Below are 8,329 nucleotides of genomic sequence, written 5' to 3'. Positions count from 1 at the left end.
CTGCTTCTTCTCAATTGCCTTCAGCACAAAATCATTCTTATGCCTAATTGTCCTGTTTTGGGGTGGCAAGTTCTGATCTCCTGCACAGCCCAGGAAAAGGTGAGCACAGTAAGGACAGCTCTGTTTTGCCCTGGTTCTCACATGAGGGGCATGAGCTCCAGTTTACAAAGGGATTAAGGGTGTTGCCTTGAAGATTTTCACTCCTCTGATAGGGACCCGATAGTCTCGTATGCTGCGTGACATCGGCTTGCTTTATCATTTACCATGAATTCATATACATTAGATCACTCAGTTCTCTTAACAACCCTCTGAAGGAGGTACTGTTCCAATTTTTTTTATAGATGAGACCTTGATGTGTAAGTACATTTTCTTATTTAAGATCCTAGCGAGGGGTGCCAGCCACAGTTGCAACCCTTCATTAAATGAAGCCCACTGGGCTAATGCTCACTCAGTACTATGCTATAGGCATTACTCCAGCCCCATTTTTTACATACTGAGAAATCTAGGTAAAGAGAGGGACTGTAACCAGCCCCAGGGAGGGTACATGGCAGAGCCCACATTTGAAGTCAAGTATGCCAGACTCAGGAACTCGCTTCCTTCTTGGCAGCACAGTGCTGTCCCTCTGGAAGGGCCTGTATCCCTCATTCTAAGATGTCCTTCAGAGACTTGGAGGTATCAGTCATCTTAAGCATAAAACTACCCCTATCTCACTCTCTGCTTAGGACATCGATCATGTGTTTGTAGTCGAATGTTCTCCTTTGCCACCCCTCCCTCCTCTGTTCTCTGTACAAATTCTGGACTTGCTTCTTTCCATCATTTCATCCTTCCACTGAGCTCATGACTTAACCCTTATTAAGTCATGTGTTCCAGGTATGTAGAACAGCCTGGCACAGAGCAGGCCCTGAGTACGTGGTTGGTGACTCAGGGAGGTATGATCATGTGTTGCTTTCCAGATGGCTTTGTAACAACCGTGGTCATAAGTGCAATGAACCGGAGGACAGATGGAAGGTGAGACTTCCAGACAAAAGTCAGCAGCCCCTGGACCATCTATGATCCCTCTCCTGCCTCAGAGAGTAGTTCTGTGGAAGAACAGTCAGGAAGCCTCACTGTGGGGACCTAGGGCTGGTTGCCTGTGCAAACAGAAGGGGTCTAATGGGTGTGTGGTGTCCCAAAGGCAACTCTACAGCAGAAACTCATCAGGCAGAACTGGTGACAACATTCTCCTCTTCTGTTTTTCTCAGCACACTGACATCCTAGTTTTTTTGTAGAACCAGCAGAGGATTAGAAGTCAAGAGCGCAAAGTCTACCCTATTCACCATTCACCAGTTGTGGGATTTTAGAAGTCACTTTGCCTCGCTAAACATTCGTTTTGTCATCTCTAAAATAGGAATTATCCTAATAGGTGGCCTGATTGCCAACTAGGGCTATGTAGATCAAAAAAGATTGTAAAAATGAAAGTCCTTTGTAAACCAAAGCACTCTGCTTGTCTAAGCATTACCTTTATCACACTCTCAGTCTTCTCAGGGTGGTTTATGTTTATAGATGCCTTTGATATGTCTTAGGAAACTCCTGGCAGTCCTGACACTCCGGTATAGATTAATTGTCTCTGGGTTTTAAGACGTACTGGGAGATTCTCCTTATAAAATGTTCTATCTTTCTGGGGCTTCCATTTTTTGGCCTCTGTAAAATGACTATATGATGTGCCTTTAGGCCAGTAAGTAGAAACCACATCCCTTTTTATCTCTGTTCTGAGAAGGAGGTCAAATTACAGGTCCTATGAGAAGGGAACTTCTTGGTTCCTTTTCATGCTGAGGCTAAGACTTAACTACTAACCCACCCCGTAAGGTACACAGTGGGGCTAACCAAGGATCACCCCAGTAACATAGGTGCAAAGGCAGGTGGCTCCATTGCAGGTCAGTGATTTGTGGGTAGAATCAACTCCTTTACAACAGTGATGGGAGAAGGGACATGGGAAGAAAAGGCCAGGATCTATCAGAGAGTGCTGGAGAAGTGGCCGGAAGCAGGAGAGAGGGTGAGGAAAGCCTGGATGGGGTGAGGAGGATGTCTCAGTGGTGGCACAAGCCTGCCTGGGCTGGAGTCCCGAGAGCAGTGTGTTCAGCTGTTTGGGTCCTGCTCTTACCACTCCTAGCTCCCGAGTTGACATAAGAAACACCCAAACATGCAGAGAATTTTTGTAAGAGTTTATTTGAGCTAAACTGATGACATATGGGAAGTAAGATCTCAAATGCGCTGGAGAATAACAGTTGTGAAGTTTGTTTTATGCATTTGAAGTTAAGGAGGGAATGTCAGGAAGATTACATTATTGAGGTGGGAGAAAGCAAGGCGGGGATTGAATTACAGGATAGTTAAAATCATGTGCTCTTTTGCATGCTTTAGAAGGAGGGGCCTGAAAGGGAGCATTTCAAAGGTTTGTAAACCTAGATGCACAGAAACAATGGACAGGGCTTGCTTAGAGCAAAGATAAGCCTTTCAGTAAAGAAGTTATATGCCTGGGGCATAACTACCCACCATGACCTGCCCAGTTAGGAATTTATGATCTGATCACCCTGTGAGGTTACTTTCCATAGAACCCCTTTCTGTCCACACTGTTCAAGACTTTCCTCTTACTGCTTTCTCTTCCTTCAGATGTCAAGTTTTCAATAATGTAAGAAGTAAGGTTCTGTTTGTTTGTTTTGTTGCCTTATTCAATAGCTAGTGTGGGTGAGAGGCAAGCAAAGACATTCTTGCTTCAATTGAAGGCTTTGTTTCTTGCCTGGACTGTCAGGAAGTCTCAGGGTCTGCTCATGCTGTGGCTTACCAGCTTTGGGATCTCTACAGGGAGAGGTTGTAGAAAGGGGGCTAACCTGTCCAGAAAATGCAAGCCTCACCAGCTCAGTGTTTGAAAAATGTCTGTTGTCTGTCCCAGTCCCCAGGAATCTGAGGTTACACTGTGTTTGGTCCCTTATCACTCCTTGGCCCACTACAGGGCTCTAGGCTAGAAATCAGGTCTCTGACCCTGAAAGCAATCTAAGGACAAGAAAGAAAAATAAAAATCACAACTTCTTTAGGATTATGAGGGGCGATGGCAATTGTAACCCAACAACTTATTTTTTTTCCCCCAGAGGAGACTGAGTTTCAGAGACAGGAGTGCCACGGAAGGCTGATGGGGGTGTTCACTACAGGCTGTTGTAGGGGATGCCAGCTGCACATTGTCATTAGAGATTTTTCTTTTTCCACCGATGGTGGTACAGTGGCATGAGGATGGGATGCCTTTCCCTGCTGTGCATGGGGGCAGTGTATGGACTAGCGGCTGGGTTGCTCTGGGGAGGAAATGGACTGACTCAAGGGATCTAAAGAAGGGAAATATTCCTGATTTACTGTTTTTCTCCTTAGCTGCTTAAAGTTATTGAAACCACGGTTTAGTAATATTTAATGAGCATTTTCTATATAGGAACAGTTATCGCCTCTACTTCACACATGGGAAAAATGAGACGCAAAGAGTTTAAGTTGTTTTCTCAAGGTTGCCCAGCCAGTAAGTGGCAGAACCAGAATTTGAACCTAGGGAGTCTGGCGCCAACGCCTATACGTTTACTCATCTCAACTATTAAGACTATATCTTCATTTTGGTAAAGACATTATTAACCCAGAGACTCTCTGGTGGGATAAGCTGAGGGGAAGTGGATAGTCACTGCCTTATGCAGCAAAGAGAATAAACTGGAGGCACCTTATGCCGTGTCCCTTACTCCTTATTACATTTAGCTCTAGACTTAGTCTTGCTTTGCATGTGTTTCATAGGTATAACCACAGCATCACAGAATACAGAGGCTTCCCCATATTATACCGTTTGCTTATAATCATGGACATAATAGTCAGTTACACTTGAATAATTATTTAGTTTACAAAGTGCTTTTATGTTTATGTCCTCATGTGAGCTTCATAGCAGCTTAGGTAAGGAGAGTGTTATTATCCCATGTTATAAGTAAGAAACTGAAGTGCAGAGAATTTCCAGAGGGACAGAAGTAGAGATTATTCTCAATCCAGGTGCTCTGGTTTTTAATTCTATGTTCTTTATACTGTATTCTACATGGATAGCTATATTGATATGTGTATGTGTATCCAACGTATTTTAAATTTTAATTTGGTTGAACAATGTGATTTTTGAAAAACTCTTTGCTGGACACAATGAGGATTTCCGTGTGAGTTTTTGTCATGTTTTCTGGGGTAACAGGTCCAGTCTGTGGGGGATTCATTGGTGACACAGGCTTTCGGATGACTCGGCCACACTGCCATCAGGAATCCCTGGGAAATGAATTTTCCCACTCTGTCAATTTTATGTGCTTATATGACCAGTTCCCCAAACTTTTCAGACTCATTGTTTTCCAGCCCTGGTCGGGCCTTTGTGAAATTTCCCCACATTCTTGTCAAGGAATTTCAAGTTAGTCACTCTCCTTCGCTTTGACTTTTGAGATTTCATATATACCATTCTCAACAGCACAAAAAGAAATTTCCACAGAGGAAGCCCAGAGTCAGACGGAAAACAAAAACCCACAAACCCAGGCACCAGCATGACTAAGCTCATCAAGGTGTGTTTAAAATGTCGTCTCCAAGCAGAAACTTGGAATTCCCTGTGAAACTTAGACTTCCAAATATGTGCTATTTATCCACATCCTCTCTGATTTCTACAGTCATTTTCACTAAGTAGCTGGAAGACGACATTAGAAAGCATACGTTTCATTAGGAATGGAGATGTCAATTTTATTACCTTCCCAGGTAGAATTGTCTCGGCCATTCACTCATCTCCCTTCTCACTCCCCTCAATTTTATGGAATACTCTTGACTACCTACTTTTTGTCTTAAGTCCATTGACACATTCCTGAAAAGGCAAAAAATGCCATGTAGGCCTCTCATAACTTCATTTCTTCTGAAAGACTTAATTGGGTTGAGGCTCATTTGTTCTCCCGTGGAAATTGTCCAAGGAAACTCCCACAGTTTTCAGGAAATGCTGTTTTAGTGACTCAAAAACTATGCTAACTTGGCATTATTAAAGTGTTTTTAGTTTGAGGTTATTTATACTTGAGCTAGTCAGCATAGAAGAGCATATTTCTTCTTTGACACAGGATGCCTCTTTGTGACCCAGAGTAAATTATTTAAGCTATCTCCCTCCAGTTTCCTCAGCTGCAAAAAGCAGGGCCAGGCATGTTGTACTGATTACATAGTAAGGAAGGTGACTGGGTTCTTATTTATAACATATCCTGAATACCAAATGCCATATATGTACAGCATAATCTGTAATACTCTATAGTGCTTTGTGTGACCAATAGAGTTAATAGCCTTGAATTACTATGACTCATCTTATGCATCGTGTTCAATACAGTCGTTCTCAAAAAAAGAAAGTAGCATAAAATAAAATGTTGGCCCAACATTTTGACCACACAGCAATTTGAAAGAAGACCAGAGGAAAAGCCTTCTTCAGTGGTGGATGTGGTTTCAGTAGACACAAAATAACCAAAAGGGGAACATGCAGGGAAGGTGACAAACATTCCTAGTACCTATGAGATGCCTTGATCAATCCAGCCCAAGCCTTGAGGTGGGGCCACCTGTTTGCTCAGACACGCAGAAATCTCTGTGGAGGCAGCAGTGGGAAATCTTTGGAGGAAAAGAAGTACCAGTGACCAGGAAAGAACTGGCCTTAGGAACTGAATATGCTGAGAGGAGGGGACAGATGTCTTGGGGCAAAACTGGCTTGCTTTTTTTTGTCTCCAGAAGTTTCTTATCTTGATATTCAACTGGATAATAACAGGCGAAGGCTGAACTCAGTCATGTGCCCATGGAATAGAGTACACTGTAAAAAACGCATCTCAGTAAACACCCTTCTTCAAAAAAATATCTTTAAAATCTAGGACACATTTGGCATGCTAAGTGAAAATAAACAAAACAAAGCATTTTGTAGCAACCCCATGACCTAGGGCTTAAAGGAACCAAAACCCACAAGCACGAGACGGGAGTCATTACGAGGCAAACAACAGTTCATTAGTGACCTCAGAGGCTGTTCTTGGGCAGCTGCATTTAGGCCACTGCCACGACTGTGCATGACCAGCGTGAGTGCCTGTTCTTACCCTCACTCTTGTCATTTATGGGACATATGGTGAGGGCGGGCACATACGAGTTTGCTTTTTTGCATCAATTCCAGTTCTTGCCTCATCTTTTAGGGTAGAAAAGAGAAATGGGCTACCAAGTGTTACTAACACACACACACACACACACACACACACACACACAATAAGAGAGACGTCAAGTAAAAAAATGTTATAGACTTGTTAAAATACAAGAGACTTTTGTGTGAAGATTATTTCCTACCATCTGTACTTTGTTTAAAGTCTAATTTATTAATCTACTGAAATTATTTAAAACTTGACTTTTAAAAATAAGCAACATTCCTTTAAATAGTCACATACTTGTCTAACTAATAAATCAAAAATATAATTCCCTAAACTTTCATGTTGATTATAAACTTAAACATAACTCAATGGTAAATTAAAAGCACGAGTCAAGTATACCAGAGTTTCTTTGTAACTCCCTGTACCAGGCTGAATTATGGCCACCCAAACATAACAATTTCTAACTCCTAGAACCTGTAAATGTCACCTCATAAGGGAAAAAGGTCACTCTCAGTTTTCAGATGTGATTAAAGATCGTGATATGGGGAGATTGTCCTGGATCATCTGACTGGGCTTCAAATCCAATCACAAGTGTCCACATAACAGAAATGTCACCAGAGAGGGAGCCCTTCTCGGTGAGATGTCCAGGCTTGGCTCTCACACCGAGGTCGAACATGGTGGAGTCTGGCTAGGTTCCCACACCGGGGGTTGAACCGGGGCCTTGGGGAAGAAAATCAGGAATCATAGCCCCAAGTTCCCTTGGGGTGGGCCCTCCTTGGCGCTGTCCAGGTTCTTGGCCTCTTGAGCAAAGAATTGAACGAGACACAGAGGTAAAGTGTTAAGAGAAAAGTTTATTAGAAGGCACAGTACCCTCCAAAGAATTAGGAGTGGGCCAAGCACTAAGAAAAACGGCTCAAGGCTCATGGCTCAAGGTGGCATTATTAGGAGAAAAAGTACACCCCAAAAGTTTGGAGCGGCCCCGAACAAAAGCAAGGCTCCAGAGGCTCAAAGTTCAATGCTCAAGTGGCAGCAGATTGCAGGAGCCTGGGGGTTTTATCTTTTTTTCTCTGGGATGGGCTGTTCCCTTGTGGGAGTGGGATGCTTGATTGACACCTATGCTTGATAAGGGGCCATTACTTTACCCTCTTAGACTGAGCATGTTCCTTCCCAGAATTCAGTCTGTTTGTTATAATGATATTAATGAACTTCTGGGCACACATATGTCATTACAATGATGTTATAATGAAGCTAGGGTGAGATGGAGGTCGTGGTGGCCTCTACCAGTGGTTAATGCTTAGGGCAGATAAGGGAAGAATTTGGGAGGTCTCCAGGCAGTGCTTCCCATAAATTGTGCTGGACATGCTGGAATATAGGGACCCAATTACCTGTCTCTAACTGCCTGCCTTGTTTTCCCTGAGAGACATGATCCCCGTAAATCTCTGTGGGGAGTTGAGGGACAGGAGGTCTCTTTCTTCTGTATCTGCTTCAAGCTGAGAAGAGGGGTGGAGCTGTCCCTACCTACTGGGGATTCACAAAATTCTCACCCTATCTGATCTTAAATAAAAAGAGGAGTCACATATCTGCCTTGGTCGGGATGCACTGGAAGCCTTGCTGGGACATATCTCATATTCTGACGGCCCCTAGATGAGGAGAGACAGATGTTAGTTAATAAAAGCACTGACTCTAAAAATAGGACTCCAAGCCCAATTATCTTAACTTTACCCAGGGGTTAAGTATGGACTGGCCTGGAGGAGTGTTAAAATCCATTTGGTCTCTGGGACAGTGTTTATTTATTCAAGAGTTCGGTCTGGAATAGTCTGGGGGCATGTTGGACTGCAATGATCACAGTTAACAAGCTTTTCCGTAGTTATCTGAAGCAGGGGTGAGAAACATTCTGTGATTAAAGCTCGCAACAATATTTAGTTTAGAATTAAGAAACTGATTTGAAGAGTGATTAAAACCAGGGGCAAAGGAGCTAAGAAACTAGGGAAAAGGAGACTTATAATTTCTATAGTGAGGGGCTCTCCCGTATCAGAAAGACAGGAAGATTGGACAGACAACCTGAAGAGAAAGAGCCTGTATAAACACAGAGGCAGAGACTGGAGTGATGTGGCCACAAGTCAAGAAATGCCCACAGCCTCTAGGAGCTCACAGAGGCAAGGGATGGATTC

Source organism: Rhinolophus sinicus, linkage group LG05 (genome assembly GCF_036562045.2).
Source record: "Rhinolophus sinicus isolate RSC01 linkage group LG05, ASM3656204v1, whole genome shotgun sequence".
Taxonomy (NCBI): Eukaryota; Metazoa; Chordata; class Mammalia; order Chiroptera; family Rhinolophidae; genus Rhinolophus; species Rhinolophus sinicus.
The sequence above is the reverse complement of the archived record's forward strand: the minus strand, read 5'-3'. Positions refer to the sequence as shown.